Here is a 20,481-nt window from a genome sequence, read left to right on the forward strand (position 1 = left end):
ATATGTTAAAGCATGACAAGACATTTCATACCCTCAAGGGTGGAGACCTTATAGCCTTCAACCCAGTCAGTCAGGTTCTTTAAAGATACAGTCACATATGACACCCAAGTACTTCCTTCTTTCTTTCTGTACTCTCTAAACCTCTTCAAGTAGTAGGCAAGAGTCCTCCCAAACTTTAAGATGAGAGTTTGCTTTAACATTGCAAAATCTACTCTTTCAGCTTTTGACATGTCCATAATAGCACTGCAGCCAGAATGGGGTAGTCTGCTGAGCAACCATGCAATCTTATCAGCATTCACAACCTCTTGAACTTCACATGCATACTCAAATGCATTCAACCAGTCCATAATGTTATTCTTCTCATCATACACACTGAGCAGATCTTTAGAAAATCTTGGATGAGAGGAGGACGCAGACCCATGTCCAGATCCTCATGAAACTTGAAGCTTTGCCAGTTTCAACTGGTGAACCTGGTCTGTGTTGTTCTGCCTGCTCTACCTTCAGTGTAGCCATGTGAAATTCAAACTCCTTCTGCTTAAACTGCAGCTCTAATTTCTTCAATTCCAGCATGGCCTCAGCATCAGAGCTTGCAGAAGAAACATTAGACATTGCATCCTCCCTACCCTCATGGGTACCATTGATGAGGGCAGCAACAGAACTGTCAGTTCTGCCAGTGGAAACAGCTCCACCTCCTTCTGCACTCTCATCAGAGGTTATGGCACTGAGTTGCAACTCTTGCCATTCCATGATTCTCTGAATCATTTCCAATTGTGTACCTTGAGCAAGTAAACTTCTCTCAGTACACATCTTTCTCAAGGTTTCTGATCTGGAAGCATTTAAGGTTAAACAGGTACTTGTTTCCATTATATTAGATAGGTCTATGGCCTTTACAGTTATCACTACAAAGTCACTATGTGTCCTGGGTAGGGGTAATCTGAAATGCCTTCACTAGTGTGCAACACTGGATAGCTTCAGTCCTATCCCACTGCTGTACACCAATTTGTTAAGACGGATTTCTGAACTCTTACCTGGTGGGCAGAGGTTCAGAAGGCCAGCCTAGTTTTACTTTCTTGGAACAGGGTAGCCTTCTGGACAAGCCACACCAATGAAGGTAGCATTGGGGATGGTCAAGACTAGGTCTCATGAGGGGTGAGGGTGACTGAAAGACCTCAATGAGCACACAGAGTAAAGGACACTTAAAAATCACTCCCAGTCAGGTGTATATATATCAAAAATACAAATACATTTATTTCAAGCCCTTTGAAAGTTCACCACACAATAATACTCACAGTAATCCTTTCAGATCAATAAAATCATATCTAAATACATATATACAAGACCCAGGGGCCTAAAGGGTTACTGCACAGAATGTGACCACAACCTAGAAAAGGGAAGGAAGCAGGTAGTGCAAATAGTCTTTAGGCAATTCTGCAGAAATCACAGTTCTAACTGAGAGGCAATCCAATCCCTAAAATGAGAGGAACCTATTGTTCAAATATACAGCCAATGCTTGCGCACGCGGTAGTGCAGATGGGCGTAATAGGGTCTGTAGCAGCTCAGGAAGGCAGATGAGGTGATGCAGAATAAAGTTCCCACTATTCGAGGAGGGTCTTCACAACAGCGCGGACAGATTCCAAGACGTAGGAATAGTTTTCTAGTTCGCACTAGCAGTGAAAAGGAGAGGGGCCCTCAGGGGCCACTTGTGCGTAAAAAGAGTTGGATGCGCTAGGGGGACACCGGTAAGGGTTGCTAGTATTCACCGACTTCTGGCACACTCTGGACCAAACTTTGGCAGTCGAGTGCAATCCGGTTGCAGGTTCAAATGCGTCAATTCTGGGGCTCTGCAGCTTTCAGCGACAAAGTTACAGTGTTGATTCCCAAACGGGACAGTGGCGATTTCTCTGCTCCTGGTGGATGGATCAGGCCAGTTTCACTGCAGCAGGCTTCAGAGGCAAGACGGACACAAAAGCAGCGCACCTGCAAAGTTCATCACCAGGGCTGGGCGACACGGTAACCGCGTTCATTCTGGTTCAGGCTCTCGCTCTTTACTCCAAGTAAACGCCAAGTGTACGAAATACAGTGTAAGAGTGCCGTGAACACAGAGCTAGCGATGTACCAAGTTTCGAGTGTCTCCTTCGAAACGGCAGAGGTATCAGGGCAAAGGTCCTGCGTAAGCTGGTCAGCCCACTGGTTGACTCTGGGACACTTCCAAGAAGGCTTACTTGCAGGGTTTGATTAAGGTCGCGAGAATAGTTGGTCCCACTATTCTAATGGGTCGAAGCATCTTCACAGATCTTCTAGTTCGATCAGATGCAGAGTGGTCCAGCAGGGCAACAGCGGGCTAAGGGTGCCAAACCTTCTGGCGGGTCACCAGTGGTTCCTCAACTCGGCTTCTTAGTTTCAGGATACTTGGATCCTATCCTTCGTTCAGTGAGAACTCCAGAGATCGACATGGTATGGGTGATTGTAGCCTTCTCTTATCCAAAATCTCCTGTGCGCCAAAATGAAGACGACCCAATAGGAGATCTGCTCTCAGACAGGCATATAATATGTGGACCAATCATGGACCACGGTGGTCCCAGGCATTCAAAGCACAACAGACTGTCACCCAGGATATGTACAAGCATGCAGAAGCCAGCAAAAGATTGGCGTTTCGTGGGAGAAAGGAGGGCGGTGTGGGCATTCTACTTAACAGAGCTCGGAAGATGCCGTTGTCTAAGGTGTGGTCAGATGTGGAGAGGAGCACTTTGTTGGTCTCAGGTACCATTAGAAAGGTGTGTGTTACATTTGCCACGATTTATGCACCCAACCAGGGCCAACTGAGATTCTTGAATAATATCATCCCTAAAATAATGGTGGAGAGCTAGGGACACCTTATCATTGGAGGCGACTACAATATATGGGCAGACGTGAACTTAAACAGGCAGGGGATCCAGGATAGGGCCCAGGAAATGGGGGGGGAGTCAGGCCATGGGGAGATCCAGGAGACTAGAGCTATATGGGCTGCGGGACATGTGGTGCTACTTTCACCCACAAGAGAGGGGATATACCTTAATTTATAAGAATAGACTATATGTACACTTCAAGTGGCCTTTGAGAGGAGGCGCTGAATGCAGAAATGCACCCGACCTCCTGGTCGGACCATGCTATGGTGACATTGGACTTGGGCTGGGCGGGCATGAACTCAGTGGGGACTAAATGGAGATGCAACGAGTCCCTATGGAAGGACCTGGTATTCCGACAGGAGATGGCTAGGGAAATTGAGGAATTCTTCACCACTAATCACACTGGGGAGGTGGACATAAGGACGGTGTGGGAGGCGCGGAAAGCAACTTGGAGGGTGGTACTGATTAGAGGGGGTGCAGAAGAAAAGGGAGCTGGGTCTGATTGAGAAAAGAGTACGGGAGGAGATATGCAACCTGGATAAGCGAGGGCAGGTGCAGGGGAGGGGAGGAAGTAGGCGATTAAGGAGGCCAGGGGGAAACAGGAGAAACTGCAGCTCCTTGAGGAGGGGAAGATAATACGTTACCTGCAATTCCTTAAACAGAAAGTTACGAAAAAGGGGATAAAGCAGACGCACTCCTGGTGGCCAGATTAAGAGGGCAGAGGCAGAAAGATGGGTGGCAGAAATAGAGGGTGGGGGCAAGGCAACAGAGACATCCACAGGGGGTGCTCCAGGAGGCTTTTGCCTCCACCTACGAGACATTATATAAATCGGAGTGTACTCCAGGTACGGAAGGGATTGCAGCGTACTTGGCCAATATTCACCTTCCCAGATTGAAGCGAGACAAAGGGGCCTTACTGGAAGCACCCATAACAACAGTTGAAATTCGGAAAGGCAGGGAGGAGATTGCTGGTGTGGAAAGGCCCGGGGGACGATGGGTTTTTCTCAAGGTCTTAGTACCATTCATGGCTGAACTCTTTACAGATTTGATGAAGACAGGTAAAGCCCCGGAGTCTTTCTCCAGGGCATTAATTTCAGTGAGACCAAAGGAAGAGAGAGACTTTAAAAAAATGTGGCGCACATCGCCTGATCTCCACCTAAACCTAGATGCCAAAATGTACTTCTGGGTACTGGAGGCAAGACTCAAGGACTACATGTCACGTTTGAACCATCTGGATCAGGTGAGCTTTATTAAGGGCAGACAGGGCGCGGATACATTGAGGAAGACCTTACACCTGATGCACAAAGCCTGCGGTGGGGGTTCGGGACTCAGCCCTACTCTCGGTCAATGCTGAAAAAGCATTTGATCGAGAGGATGGAAGAACAAGTTACTTACCAACTGTAATGTTCTTTCGACTGGATGTTCCTCCCACGTATTCCTCATCTTCGATATATCCTTACCTTCAGCTTTGCTGCTGTGGGAAAAAAATGTCTCCACCAGAGGGTGCTCTGCTCGAGTCTGCGGCGTCGATGTCACTCGGCGGTATCCGTCGAGTGTCAACGTCATCCGCTGTATAAATGGCTCGAGCCGCACCCGTTGACCTCAATTCTGTTTTTTCGTATATTGTAGTCAATAATTAGTAGACAATTAGAAGTAATTCTAATTCTCCTCTTAGAAGTATGGTGACCACCCAGGTCACAGGGCCTGCTTTCCTTCCTTTTCTGTTTGTTTGTTTTTATTATTTATATTGCGCACCAGACCTGAGGGGATTAGGGCGCAAAGGCATAAAGAGGGTTGTTAAGCTTATGTTACAATGGTACACAGGATAAAGAACAGCAATGGTTACAATGCTGTGTCCCTTTGACCAAAAGCTATAAAGGAACCTTGAGTGTGAAACACGTAAACTGTACTGTGGGGTAGGCTGGGAGGGTCGATGAGGAATACATGGGAGGAACATCCAGTCGAAAGAACGTTACAGTTGGTAAGTAACTTGTCCTTCGAATTGATTGTGTCCTCCCACGTATTCCTCATCTTAGATAGGCAGTCTGAATTAGAGAAGGGAGTACTAGAAATATTAATCATGTACAGTATGAAGTACTGATTTTGCAAAGAGACACCCCTGTGAAGAAATCGAACCTAGGGACTAGTGCTTTACAAATGTTTGCATGGATGACCAGGTGGCTGCTGCACAAATATCTTGAACCGGGACACCTCTCTGAACAGCTGTTAAAGTCGCCATGCCCCTGGTTGAATGAGCTCTCAGCCGATCTGGAGGATCTTTCCCAGCCAATCTATAACATTCAGTTATAGCTAAAAATATCCATCTGGACAATGTTTGTTTTGTCACTGCCAGCCCTAATTTACAGCCAGTATATCCCACAAAAAGTTGGTCACACTGATGAAATTTAGCCAATCTCGATATATAGAAACTAATAACCCTCTTACGGTCTAATCTGTGTAATCTTTCTTCCTGCTTACTTGTGTGAGGAGGAGGATAAAAAGGCAGGGAATGTTATCTTTTGTGACGGGTGAAAATCTGAAACAATTTTCGGTAGAAAAGAGGGTTTGAACTTAAGAACAACTTCATCTTTGTGAAAGATGGTCTGAGGAGGTTTGCTAGAAAGTGCCTGCAACTCACTCAACCTGCGGGCTGAAGTAATTAACGGGCAAGAATACAATGGCTCAAATGAAATACATGTGAGAAATTTCAAGACTAAATTTAGATCCCCCACAGGTACTTGAAAGGGTATTGGAGGAAACACATTAGTAAGCCCTTTTAAGAAATGTACAATTAAAGGTATCTTGAGATCCTCCTCTGAGAAGCGCTTAAAAATGGATAGCGCAGCCAAATAATCTTATCGTGCCAACTTGGAGCCCCAAATTGGCCAAATGTAAAAGAAAAGACAATACTGTAGGAATATTACATTGAAAAGGGTCCACATTCTTATGTCTGCACCAGTTACTGAACCTGTTCCAACGACACCGGTACAGAGATTTAGTTGCTGACGACCTGGCCGAAAGCAAAATCTTCATTACGTCATCCGGAAGGTCCCAATCCCTGTATCTCAGCCTCTCAGAAACCATGCATGAAGGCTGAGTGTCTTGACCTCTGGATGGAGTACCTGACCCTCCTCTTGCTAGAGAAGGTCCTCTCTTTGTGGAAGACATATTGGAGGGCAGATGGACATGTCTAGAAGATCCGGGTATCATGTTCTCCTGGCCCAATCCGGGGCAATTAGGATCATGGTTTTCCCAAACTTTCCTAACCTCCTGATTACTTGAGGAATCACGGGGACTGGAGGAAAGGCATCCAGGAGTGGAAATTCCCAGTCCACCAAGAACGCATCTCCTAGAGATTCTCTTGGGGGAAATTCCCTTGAGCAGTACAGTTCACACTTCCATGTTGGCACCGGTCACGAACAGATCCACTTGAAGGTTTTCCCAAAGGGTGAAGATCTCTTGAAGGACTTCCTGAGCTAGTTCCCATTCGTGGGATACTGTGCTCTGCCTGCTCAGAGCGTTCGCCGCCGTGTTCTGCTCTCCGGCTAGGTGAATTGCTGCGAGAGAAATTCTTTCCTGTATTGCCCAGAACCAGAGCTGCATTGCTTCCCTGCACAGTGGTAGTGACCCTACACCACCTCTCTTGTTGAGGTAGTACACGGCCACTGTGTTGTCCATCATTATCAGGACATTCTTTCCCCGTACAGAGGGCAGAAAGGCTTTCAGCGCTAGTCTGATTGCCCTCAGATCCAACAGGTTGATGTGTAGTTTGGACTCCGATGGAGACCAACAACCGCTTATTGCCAGATTGATGGTGTGGTCTCCCCACCCTGTGAGTGAAGCATCCGTCACTATCGTTCTCTCCGGCGATGGTTGCCAAAAAGATTCTCCCTTGAGGATATGTTCGTTGCAAGCCCACCATCGAAGATCTTGTGCCACTCTGGTCAGGACTTGCAAAAGATCTGACATTTCCCCTGAAAATTGGGACCATTGAGTCCTGAGGGCCCACTGTAGGGATCTCATCCTCATTCTGGCCTCTGGCACAAGAAAAATGCAGGATGCCATAAAACCGAGCAACCTTAGAAAATCGAAGGCAGGCAGGTGCTGGGCATTTTGGAACTGTGTTACCACCTGCAGAATGTGGTGAGCTCTTTTCGGGAGGCGAGGCTTTGCCCGAGAAAGTATCCAGAACTGCTCTGATAAATTGGAGTTTCTGTGATGGTATCATATTTGACTTCTTGTAATTCAGAGAGAAGCCCAGTCTGTGCAGGAAGCGCCAGGTCTTGCTTAGATGTTCCTGGGCTTGTTCTGGAGAACGTGCCCTGATTAACCAATTGTCCAGGTAGGGGTAAACGTGAATTCCCCCTCTCCTGAGACTCGCTGGCAAAACTGCCATCAACTTGGTGAAAACTTTCGGGGCGGAGGTCAACCCGAATGGCAGAACTCGAAACGGATAGTGAGAGTTGCCAATCGCGAACCTCAGGTACTTTCTGTGCTTGAGATGGATTGGCACATGAAAGTAAGCATCATGAAGGTCCAATGATACCAACCAATCCTGGAGCTGGAGAGCCTGAAGGATCTGAGAAAGGGTAACCATCTTGAACTTGTCCTTCCTGAGGAACTTGTTCAGGTTCTTAAGTCCAAGATGGATCTCAATCCTCCGTCCTTCTATGGGGAGTACCAACCCTTGTTCCTCTCAGCTACAGGTACATGTTCTATTGCACCTTTCTCTAGCAGGGTTAAGATTTTGTCATGATTCCTGCCCCTCATTTCCCCAGCCCCCCAAGATGTCAGGCTGGAGCCAGGCCATGATCACCTACATGGCCCTCAAGGGCCTCTCCATCCCTCCAAAGACCCACTTGGAGTCAGACCTGGCGCTTATGGCACCAGACTCACTCACTCCCATAGGATAACATTGGGGATTGGACTTGCAGTGCATTGATGGGGACAAGATGGATGCCCCCACATATTTCGGTTCCCAGAACTGCATGTACGGTCTAGTCTTTTGGGGTTCAGCCCAGAGGCACCTGGGATACCCAGAGACTATTTAAGCCACACCCAGGCTGAGAAACATTCTTTGCGTATTCTGCACCTGCAACGTGACACTCACTGTGTTCGGATCGGTATCCAGTAGGCCTGTATCTTTCTTCTGCGCTCAGCTCCTGCAAGAACAACAACACTGTTAGGAACAGCCTTACCTTGCGGCGCTTCTGCCCATCGTTCATCACTCCTTCTGTTCTGTGGGCATCTTCGGCGGTGTCATTCCCATCCCGGCACGCCGCTTCCTAAGGAAAAGGGAAAAGAATAGAAAAAAGGCATTAGTAAGGCATTCTGCAAATCTTCGCTTATTTTTAAATACTGTACGAACTTCAAACGCTTACCTGAATTCCAGCCGCTCTGGGGGAACTCTGTCTCTGGAACTTCTCATTCATCTGCAAGAGGGAAAAGACACTCCAGGTTAGCGTGGAAACATCTAGAGGCGCTGCATACCGCGCTTACCCACCGCATTTGTTCTTCATAATCGGCATCCACGCTGAAAACGTTGCGCCACCTAAAAGACACAGAAAAAGAACTCAGTTCAATGCAAATATGAAAGGGGTGCATCGCGCTCTCACTCACCTTCAGCACTACTCATCTCAGCAGCACGCCGTCATCCCCGGATGCCGGCCATCATCTAAGGAAGGAAAGGAAGTTAGAGAACTAGGCAGCAACGAGCCTGCCTCAATCAACGCGCCCCTGCGCTGAAGGCAGGACGGAGAGCACACTATCCAAGAAAAGAAGGTGAGCTGTGAATCGAAGGGAAGGGTTGGACCTTGGGGAAGAAGGGGTTCAAGCACACAGAGACAATAGGGAGTTAAACTCTACCAATCCTGTGTTTCAGGCCCAGTCTCCAGTCGAATAGTCTCCAGGGAAGGGTTTGAGGTCGTAAGAGGTCAGAACAGGCTGAGTGACGTCCCCGTGGATACCAGGTGAGCATTACAGATTTCCTGCAACAGGAGCGGGTCTGGAATTTTGGCAGAGTTGTATCCTGGAGGGTGATTCTGAGGTTTCTTCTGAAAGGGAAGGCAGTAACCTTGGGATACTGTTTCCAGTGCCCAAGCATCTGAAGTAGTGCCCTGCCATTCTTCCAGATGCTGAGAGATTCTGCCTCCCACCGGGGGTCTTGTGGGTCAAAACCTCAGAGTGGCTTTACGGCAGCTGCAGTAGAGGCTGATGGGAAAGTTGCCACTGCTGGGCAGATCTAGCACCTTTTCCTCGCCCCCGAGGACATTTCCTTTGTCCCCTTTAACTGGCCTGTCCCTTTCCTTTTCCAAATGAGGAATAAAATCGAAAGGGACGACCCCTCCAGGAAGATGAGCCTGTGTAGGGGCGTTGTTGAGGTTGTCGTACTGCAGCACTATGTGACTTTGCTGCCGCTTTAGAGGTCTGCAGCTTCTCCAAACTTTCATCGCCTTGCTGCTGAACAACCTCAAGCCGTCAAATGGCATATTGAGAAGTCTGGCCTGCACATCCGGTGCAAAACCAGACTTTCTCAGCCACGCGAATCTGCGTAGCACAGTACTAGATGCCATGGACCTACCGATGCGGTCAGCAGTGTCCAAACCTGATTGGAGGCATTCCCCCATAGCCTCCTTTCCATCCTTTACTATGGCTAGGAAGCCTTCCTGTTCCTCACCATCAGGGATATTTTTCAGCTGCCGCTGTCATACAGTCCCACAGGGTGTATGTAAATCTTGCCAGGTGCAAGTTACATTTGTAGATTTCAATGCTATGCTACCCGAAGAAAAAAATCTTACGGGACTGTGCGTCAATTTTTTTATCATCCCTGTCTGGTGGAATTGCATGGTATGCTGCATTCCTAGTAGACGTGGCCACCTGAACCACTAGACTTTCAGGTGATGGATATTTCTTTTAATATTCAGGGTCTGAAGAAGAGGGCCTGTATTTAGATGTGAATTTCTTATTAACTGCAGGAGCTGACTCAGGGTTTTCCCATGCAGTCATCACCTTCCTTTTGCAAAGCTATGTGAAAAGGAAGTATGGGGGCTTGTTGAGGTCTCCCCAAAAGGATGTCTGTCTGGTCATTCTCTTGGTAAGTAGGGGAACTTCTGTTCCATCCCATAAATGCTGTTACCCTACTCATTAATCTCCTGTATCCTGCATTTGCATGATCAGCAGGGTCAGGTTTTTTAAACTCATACTCTGGAGATGTGTCCAGACCACTTGCTGTCTGCAGGCACTCATAGGTCTGCCATTTTTGACTGAGGGTCAATCAACTCCACAGGAACTTCCTTTGTTCCAAATTTTACACCAGCCGGTGAAACATTCTCCTCCTTTCCTCATAAATGGAGGACATGGATTTGAAAAAATCCTGTATTTTCTGGATGAAAAATCTTCTCCGGTGGTATAGACTTTGCCTTTCGACACAGAAGTCGATTTAGGAATAGGAATTAACAAAGACGTTGACAAGGGCGTTGATGGCGTCGACGTTATCGGTAACGGCTTTGATAGGAGCCTTCCATATCGTCAAAGGAGCTACTGATGCCGTCGAAGGCACCCTCGACATCGTCGAAGGAGTACTCGACTTAAGAGTCTTCGAGTGGCCTGTCGACACCTTGGACTCCGAAGTCTTCGAAAGAAACTTTGAGAAAGCCTTTGATGACTATTTTAATGGCAAATGAGTATCCAACGCCATTTTGTCGAGCATTGCCTCTGGTTTTTGCACTGGTAGGTGTTTCTTGTGAGGCGTCGGGGCGGATCCCCTCGACTACGCCCTCGACGATTTTTCGTCAGATCTTTTTGTCTTAGATCTTCCCCTGTCACTTTTAGTATGAGCAGGGACATGGCCTTCACTAGACTTCTTTGAGGGGGTCTGGGCCGCATTCTCAAAGATCTTTAACATTGAGGCTCTGAAGGCCTCCCACTTCTTTGGGGAATCATATTTAGAAGGGCAGGGGATAACCTCTTCTGAAAACGTCGAAGAAGAGGAAGAGGGAGACCGGTTTCGCCTTTTCTTCGACTTTTTTGAAGAAGAAGACAACTTCCTAGATCTACTCCTCGACCTTGATTTCTTCAATTTGTGGCATCTTTCACTAGACTCAGCCGAGCCTTTTTTCCTTCTCGAAGAAGACTTCGAGGACTCCTCCCCCACCGCCAGTTTACCTCTCTGTTCCTTTATAGCTTTATTGGTTATCTACTGACAGAAACCGCACTCGTCTAGCCGATGGTCGGGACCCAAGCACCAGAGGCAATAGGCAATTTCGATGGGTACTGTTAACAACATCTTCTTCCCGCATTTCTGACATTTTTTTAAGCCAGTTTTAGGCATGGAAGGGTTCGATGACGAAGATATTATGAGAACTGAAGCGCCGTTTTCTTGATATGAAGCGAAAGCTATTGAAAAACGGAACTGAAGCCAACAGGCGTGGCTCGAGCCATTTATACAGCGGATGACATTGACGCTCGACAGATACTGCCGAGGGACATCGACGCTGCAGACTCGAGCAGAGTACCCTCTGGTGGATATATTTTTTTTCCGAAGCAGCAAAGCTGAAGGTAAGGATATATCTAGGATGAGGAATATGTGGGAGGACACAATCCATTCGAATGGGAATTTCTGGAAGCAGTCCTCGTCAAAGACGGTAAGGGGGTGGCTTTCTCCGTGATATAATGGCACTGTACACTTCCCCAAGGGCCTGTGTAGTGGTAAATGAGGGATACTCTCGATGGTTCGACCTGGGAATTAGGACCAGGCAGGGCTGTCCTCTCTCCCATTCTTTGTACGTACTCTCCCTGGAACACCTCGTGCAGGGGATTAGGGAAGACAACAGAGTGGAGGGAATATGTGTTGGAGGGGAGAATATAAACTCACCCTGTACGCAGACGACATGTTGCTTCACATAGTGAAACCCCTGACTTACATCCCGGCAGCAGTCCACCAGATATAATCCTACGGCGCACTCCCTGGACTGAAGATACATAATTCCAAATCTATTATCGTTCCACTGGACAGGACTAATGATGGTGAGATGGAAAGATTCGAACCCCTTGGGATGAAAGTTAGTGGTGGGAAGGTAAGATACCTGGGCATTAATCTTACCAAAGACCTGGGCAAGCTCTTTGACCCCAATTTCACCCCACTGAAGTCCACGATTGAACAGGACCTGGTGAAATTGGAGCAAGCACACTGTCATGGCTGGGGCGCCTCAACGCAATAAAAATGGTGGTTCTCGCAAGACTTTTGTATTCATTTCAGATGCTCCCAATCGGCGTCCCGGATTCATTCTTTTGGGAGATGAAGCGTTCCCTATTGAGGTTCTTGTGGTAGGGAAAGAAGGCCAGCATAGCATGGAAGCTACTCGTGCTCTCCAAGGAAAAAGGTGGGGTGGGGTGTGTCTGCCGGATTTGAAAAGGTATTACAAGGCAGCCCAACTCAGCGTTCTTATATCACATTCTCTGGGCCAAGAAGGACCTCCAATGGATCGCACTGGACAACTGTCACCTGCGACCAGGGAATCGTTATGATGGGTGCCAAGAGACAGAATTCGCTGTAGAATTCGCGATCATCCCATATTGGGGACAATATAGAACATTTGGTGGAAAGGGGCGTAAATGGGGGGAGGGTCATAACGTGGCCTTCACCTGTGGGCCATCTATGGGTCCCGGGAGTCAGACACGCGATTCCTAACCCGGAAAGATTCCAGACATGGTTTGAGGCCGGCTTAGAGAGGATAGGCCAGTTAATGAAAGGGGACAAGTTCATAGATATAGATGAGTTGGAGGAGGCACTGGGAAACTATCCGTCTTCCTGTATCTACAACTGAAGGTGGTCCTTACCAATGAGGCATGGAGCGAACAAATACAGCGCAACCTTGTCCCCCTTTGAAAGAATTCTGGATACTAGGACGGTGATGAAGGGATTGATCTCACTGATGTATGGAGCCTTGGTAGAATCTGAGGTGGGGGCTCAACAGAGAAACTGAGGGAGAGGTGGGAAAGGGTTCTGGAGGGTGTATAGATGCTGCATTATGGGACGTCTCTGCAGGAGTGCCTATCAGACCTCGCTATCAGTTCAATAAAAACAGCACGGCATCAAGCTTCTAAATAGATGGCAATTCGACAGTTATACTTGCTAAAATGTACCAAGATGCCAGCTCACTTTGTTGGTGGGAGTGTGGATTGTAGGCCGACTACTGGCACATGTGGTGGGGCTGTACAAGGGTACAGTTTTACTGGGAGGAAGTCTTGGGATAGATTAAGGAGGTGGAGGGGATCAACCGAGCCAAATCTCTTCTGTTAGTCTTGCTTGGAGTGGAGGAGTGGAAAGGTGAATACTGTAAGATGCCTAGTGATGGAGATGGAGTAGGGAGGGTTTGTCGATAAATATCTGAGGTTGGAGGAGGAGCGGGGTGAGGGGGGAGCATAGAGAATGAAAGTAGGGGCTTGCTAGACACCAAAAATCAGCCAAAAGGGGCAGGCAACACTAAGGATATAGAAGAATAAAGGTCCCCAGAGTGGGGATCGAGAGCCTATGGTTAAGGTTTTAAGTAGTTTTAAGGGAATAAAGGTCTGAATAAGGGGGTTTTAAAGAGATCGAGGGTACCAGAATGGGTGGGGGGGTGTCTGGAGAGAAAGGGGAGGGTGGGATGGGGGCAGTTCATTGTGGCTTCTCAGGAGGCGGAGGCAGAGGACAAGGGCTTCTATTGGTGTTTGTAAAACTGTTTAAATGTATGCCTCAAAAAGTCTAGTTGTTAATTGTTACAGAACTTTCAATAAAGATGAACTTGAGAAATAAAAGGGAACCTTTCAGTATATTGAGAACATTCGAAAGCTTACAGACTCAAAAAATTAGATTCAATTTTACAAGAGGCTCTCACATTGACAAACTAGAAATCCATATTCAAGGGCCCAAGGGCTGCTGTATAAGTAGAAAATAGAGGGGAAGAAATCTGCTAGGAATGTGGAAATGGGCAAAGAACTTGGAAGATTTGGGATAAATGCAGACAGAGAATAATGGAGAGTTTTAGAAAGTATTATCAAGGCAAACCTAGCTGTTCCCAGGTTCAAAACGAGTAGGATACTTGCTTCCAAGATGGTCCCCAGAGAAGACACAGTAGTTGTGTAGACCGAAATATAGGAAGCACTTCATGTCATGGTGATGGTTCCTTTTTAAGCAGCCGAAATATAGGAAGCACTTCATGTCATGGTGATGGTTCCTTTTTAAGCAGCCGAAATATAGGAAGCACTTCATGTCATGGTGATGGTTCCTTTTTAAGCAGAGCAACCGTTAATATGGTTGCCAGACAACGGTTCTTCCTTTGTGCCTTGGTTGGTGTGATTCCCTATTTGAGGATTTTTTTAAGCACCTTGTGCTTGGCCTCTCAGCCCATGGATCCCGTGATTCAGACTTCCCAACTTTCCACTAATACATTCCTTTTCTGAATCCCAACGTTTCTTTAGAGGCATTAAGCATTCAACCCACTCAGCCCTTGTCCATTTGCCATTCTTCTCTGACCTTTGTCCCCTGCAACCCTGCTTGCGGTGCTTAGTCGAGTTTTACTGCTTCTCCCTCTCCACCGTGGCAGGCTGGTCACTCCCCATAGCCCAACAAGCCTCTCGCCTTGCCCTAGTTTGCTGTGGTGCTCCCTCTGTTAAACAGCAATTTCCTGGAGCTGTGCAATTCCCTAATCTGCGCTCCACGTGCCAGTTGGAGTGTTCAGCTCTCTGACCCTCAATCTCAGCATCCTCTGCTGAGTAGTCTTACCAGACCACACAAGAAAGGCTCATTCTCCTCTTAGAAGTATGGTGACCACCCAGGTCACAGGGCCTGCTTTCCTTCCTTTTCTGTTTGTTTGTTTTTATTATTTATATTGCGCACCAGACCCGAGGGTATTAGGGCGCAAAGGCATAAAGAGGGTTGTTAAGCTTATGTTACAATGGTAAACAGGATAAAGAACAGCAATGGTTACAATGCTGTGTGCATGATCAACGATCAGAGCGAAATGTATACAGAGGTAGGTATACACTGCTATAGGACAAATATATACAATAAATGCAATGAAGTACTGTAGGACACAAATACATACAATAAATGCAATGAAGTACTGTAAGACACATATATACAATTAATGCAGTGGGTACTAAGGAGGTAGCATTTATTTTAAGTTCAGATATCGGGTTCCTTAAGCCAGTGGATAAGATTGGATCTGAATTTCAGATAGGGTAGATCTTCCCTTAAGGAAGGGGGGAGGGAGTTCCAGTATTGTGCCGCTTTGACAGGGAAGCTGCTTCCAGCCGGACTTAGTGCGTTTATATCTCGGTACTAAAAGAAGGTTGGAGTTGACTTTTCTTAGAGGGCGAGTGGCTACTTGTCTGGTAAATCTAGCTGTGAGGTAGTGTGGGGCAGACTGGTGGAGACATTTGTGTGTCAGGGATGCAGTTTTAAGGAGAATCTTGTCTTTCGCAGAGAGCCAGTTGACAGATCTCCTAAGGTCAGATATGTGAGAATTTTTTGGGAAGCTTAGGGCAGCTCTTAAGGCATTGTTCTGGAGGGTCTGAATCTTGTTTGTAATGTATTTGTTGCTGCCTACATAGAGGGCGTTGCAATAGTCCAATTTGGACAGGATCAGGGCTCTCACTAAAGTAATACAGTTGTTAGATGAGAGGAAGGGCTTGGCTGCTCTGATTAGCTTGCAGGTGTAGGAGGTGGCCGAGGCAATAGCATATACTTGTTTTCAGAAGGTTAGTGTAGAATCAATGTAAAAGCCAAGGGTTTTGACTGCCTTAGCCACAGTAATATTATTGTTGTCAATTTTAAAGGAGGCCTAATCTATTGATGTTGGATGGGGTACCTAGAATGAGGAGTTCCGTTTTGTCATCATTCAGGCATAGACCGTGAGAGGCCATCCATGCCTGGATGATGAGGTATACTCTGTTCACAAAGGCCAAATCCTTGCCAAAATCCCCTGTCAACGGGATGAGGATCTGTGTATCATCAGCGTAATTTGTGTAGGTGATACCCAGACCATCTAGATCGAAAAGGGGCTTTGTGAAAATGTTGTACAGAGTAGGAGATACGCAGGAGCCCCGAGGCACACCGCAAGAGATGGGTGAAGGGTCCCCTTCTAATTAGTCGGCAGCTGCTAGAGGAGAGAAAACTTGCATTGTTCTGTTATCGAGGAAGGACTGGATCCAGTTGACTGCCTCTTGGGAGAAGTGAGACGCGGAGTCCAAATGGTTGCAGAGAATCTTGTGATCAACCAAATCCAAAGCAGCTGAGAGATCGAGGAGTAGCAGGAGTGCCGTCTTGCCTTCATCTCTTAGTGCATCAATTTGTGCCTAAAGGTCTATGAGCGCAGTCTCAGTACCATGTTGAGGTCTGAAGCCTGGCTGTCGAGCTCCTAGAAGGTGGTTTTGTTCCAGATGATGCTGGATTTGCAAATACGCTATTTTATCTAAGATCTTGACTAGGAAGGGCACTGTAGTGATAGGGCGGTAATTAGTGGGGATGGAAGGGTCAAGGTTTTGTTTTTTGAGGAGGGGGAGGACCCAAGAGTGTTTCAAGTTATTGGGTATGGTACCTGATGTGAAGGACGCGTTTATGAGTTTGGTGATGAAAGGGGAGAGTTCACGGGCAGCATCTTTTATAATGTGAGCTGGACATGGATCACCATGGCAGTTGGACGGTTTGAGGGTAAGGATAACTTTTTAAACTTCTTTAATAGATACTTTGTGAAAGTAGAAGCAAGGAGTCGGTGGTGTGGGTGGGATCGGGATAGTCTGAGGTGCTGGTATGGCATTAGTGAACGTCTTAGAGGCAATGAGAGAGTCTTTTTTACTGTTAATCTTAGCCTGAAGAGTTATTATCTTATTGGCCAGGGCATTTTGTATGCTAGTGCACCAATTGTTGTCCATGAGACAAGAATCTGGAGCTTGAATTGGTGATTCTACCTCTTTGAGAATAGCGAACAATTCTTTAGTATTCGATTTAGCTTGGGAGATTCAGAGGTTGTAAGATGTTTGTTTAGCTAGGGTGATTTCTTTTTTGTAGAGCGTGGCTAGTTTATTTAAGTTCTTGTTGAGATCTGAGGGGTCTGATCTCCAGGTTTTTTCACTTAGGTGTTTTTCTTGTCTAATTGCTTTCAGATGGGGTGAGAACCATGTGTTTAAGTGTTGTTGGGGTTTACTCTTTCTGATTTTCAATGGTGCTATAGCGTCAAGAGATGAGAGCATCACTTTATTGTACATGTCTACCATGGTAGATGTGTCGGTCTGGTCTGGGATAGAGTTCCATGAGGGAAGTATGAGGGGGATACGTTTTTGGGGAGTAATATTTCTTTTATTTCTAGTAGGAGCAGCAGGTGCTATGCTACTGATATTCATGGGAGATGTGGCCTCTAGCGTAAAGGAGATCAGGAAATGGTCAGAGCAGGGCTGAGGCATTATAGAGGTAACAGTAGTTGGGCAATTATGTTCAGCAATCCATTCAAGGGTCCTTCCTTTAATGTGAGTGGCCCCTGTGACCTTTCGGGTAAATCCTAGTTCCTCTAGAAAATTGTTAATCTGTGTGGCGTTAGGATCTAGGGGATCACTAAAACCAAGGTTAAAGTCTCCTAAAATGAGGCATTGTGATGAGTTTTTGAGGTTGTCCGATAGTATGTTCGATAGGTCTTCCTCAAAGGAGCCTAGAAGGCCTGGCGGTCGGTATATCAGGTGAATGGTGATAGTCTGGGTATTAGACGTGCTAACTTTGGCGGTGAGGGATTCACAGGATTTTGTTTTATGAGGTGTGGAAAGTCTCAGGGTTAGATTGTTCTTAGCAATTATGGCATGACCTCCAACTCTGGAGGTAGTACGATCTAGTCTTATGAGGGTGTAATTGTCAGGGATAGCCAGCATAATTGCGGCAGCTGCTGCAAAGTGAAGCCATGATTCAGTAATGGCCAGGAAGTCGATATTTTCATTGTGGATTAGGTCAGCTATATCTGTGGTGTGGGCCACCATGGAGCAGGCGTTTATTAGTGCGTCTGTTATGCCAGTTTGAGTGGGTTGGGCAGATAGTGGCTGGGCCTTGAATTGGCATTTCAGAGGGGTGGTAGGATCTCTGAAGAGTCGGCTATTGAGCTGAAGTGGGTTTTGGCCGCTGGTACCTTTGTAGGAGGAAGTATTGGTAGTGGACTGAGCGTCCCTTTTCTGTTGGATCCAGCCTTTATCCGTTCCATGTCTATCCATATAGTGTACTTATTATTGTAATCCGAGGTCACTACTTTTTCCTCATCGACTGAGAGGTTTTTTCTTTAGTCCCAGAGTTCCCCTTCACTGGACCGGAAGCAGCCAGAGGGAGGTGTCCACAATCTCATTGTCTAGTAAGGAAGGTTATCATTAGTGGGACAACATTTGGGAGATGGAGAGTGAAGTTAGCCTCCCATTTGCCAAACATTATGTATTGGCTTCTATGGTCCCAGTTCCAGTGCAGTCGCTTTCCTGTGATTTTTTTCTCCCTTTTCCAGAAATTAGATTTTCTAGTCCTTATATAGTGTGGGCTGGGATACTTAAAGTGGGATATTGGCAGTTGATAGCATGCTACATTCCTCAAAGTGAACTCTCAGCTCAGGTTAGGACTTGTGACAAAATTCAAGTACCGGTTAAGATCACCACAGTTTGTACTTGGCTTCCTTGCACCCAGCAACCAAATTTCAAGTAAGACACTCCCCATTTCACAGTTACCATCACAGAATGCTAGACGGTACCCACATTTCACGACTAAGACAGTAACTTTGGACTTTATACATGAACATGGTATAGAAACATCACAATGGGGTAGTCTGATGGATTCCAATAATGTATAGCTACACTACTATATTGCAATCTCTAACCAAGGGATTAAAGGGCAGGCCAAAGTGGGCTTTAATTATGTGCATTAAAAATTAGTTAGTGTGGCTGAGCCGTTATTTCCTGGACTTATTGACAGGCCTTTGGGACCAGCCCCCTCCTGGGTAGAGATTATGGTAATTACTTTTTCTCCCCTCATATCACTCGACATGTCTTAACCTACGGTCTATGGTTACAGCCCTGTCTGTTTATTTGTTCGGATCACCATATTTTTTACTATTTTAATCTTTGTTCTTTATGGTATTGTTCTCTTTTTCTAACATATATTTTCTTCTACAGGGACCAACTTCTCGTCGTGTCCTATTACATATGTGAATGTTTTTACCTTAATCTGAGTACGTTCATTAAGATGATGATGAATGACCCTGAAAAGATCCAGTTTATGGGAATGCTTTGTCCTGATGAAGATGGATTTCATCTGCTTTGTTCCGCAAGATGTATTTCTTCCATCGAAACTACAAACTTAATAATGCCATGCTTTCTTTATTATTAACCAGCTTTTGCATGACATTGTAGTAGTTGACACATAGCATCCCTAACTTGTATTACTATGTGTATATGTTTTAGATGTGTTTTTACTCTGGTATTGAGTTTTTTCTAGAGTCGATTTTGACTCTTTGCATTGTGTGGAATGTGTCACTAATAGACATTTGCTATTTACACATTCCAATTATTTCTGGGTCACTGTGGGTTTCCCCCAGTCGAGTGATCCCCTTCACTCATCTAGGGATACCCTCGAGTCATCCTTGTGTTTATCATCAGGATTTATTACGATCGATTTATTTCCCGTTGATATCACCTTGAGGTTCACAATTGCCACTAGCACTTTACCGCAGTATGCACTTTATTTCTTTATTTCTTTAATTGTACGATAACATTTCGTGTATTGCACAAGTATGGTAGACTATTTAATCCCTTTTTAAACTTTTTGAAATAAATTTATAAGAAATGTAATAAACATGTTATCTTCTATCATGTGTTGATTGACGTATGGTGATCTGACTTATGACCAGCAGTACTGTTTCAATCTCTTTAACGGTAGGACGATGTCTTTGAAGTGAATTAATATTTTGGTTTCCGCCGACTTGACTCTTGTTCACTACGATTTTGCTTCCTCAAAGTCAGCGAAGTAGGGGATACCCATCTACTGCTTTTTCCTTCTACTAGTGCAGTGTTCTCACTGCGTGGGTTTACTTGTTCTTTAGTGCCAGGTGTCTCTCCTCTTCTTGTTCCCCTTCCAGAGTTTTCTTCTTTATTAACTTTTTTTCTTCTTCATTTACTGTTACTTTATATTTAAGTCCACTTGGGCTGTTGGCAAAACACTTGTTGCGATATAGTTGTATTCTTTTATATTTTCCTTCGTTTTTTCATTGTTATTATCCTCTTCCATTATTCCTTGGCCCGTCGTGGACCCTTATTATTGTTTTTGAATATGGCTGCTTCGGACATTTATTCCTTTAGCGAAGAACAGCTGGTCGAAGCTATTCGCGTACCCTCTTTCTTTGACTCCTTGGCACAGACTACCGGGGAGGAATCTACTACGGGCATTACCAGTGAAGGTATTCTCATATTAAGGAAAAAGAAATTCAGGACTGAAATGCACGGGCACCTTCTCACAGAATATCTTTAAAAAAACATTGTACCGCAAGGTCTCCTTGTCAGGAATGAACCTTGCCTTTTTGTCGATGACTTAGAATATAAGACC

The 20,481-nt window shown here is 45.9% G+C and overlaps 1 protein-coding gene across 5 annotated transcripts in view; it reads right to left on the reverse strand.

Moving 5' to 3' along the window:
* The window catches only part of INPP5B (inositol polyphosphate-5-phosphatase B), a 1,358,813-nt gene that overhangs the window by 424,178 nt on the left and 914,154 nt on the right, over positions 1 to 20,481 (reverse strand). The gene's annotated exons all lie outside the window — the stretch shown is intronic.

This window comes from Ambystoma mexicanum, chromosome 11, assembly GCF_040938575.1.
Source record: "Ambystoma mexicanum isolate Mex_15411 chromosome 11, UKY_AmexF1_1, whole genome shotgun sequence".
Taxonomy (NCBI): Eukaryota; Metazoa; Chordata; class Amphibia; order Caudata; family Ambystomatidae; genus Ambystoma; species Ambystoma mexicanum.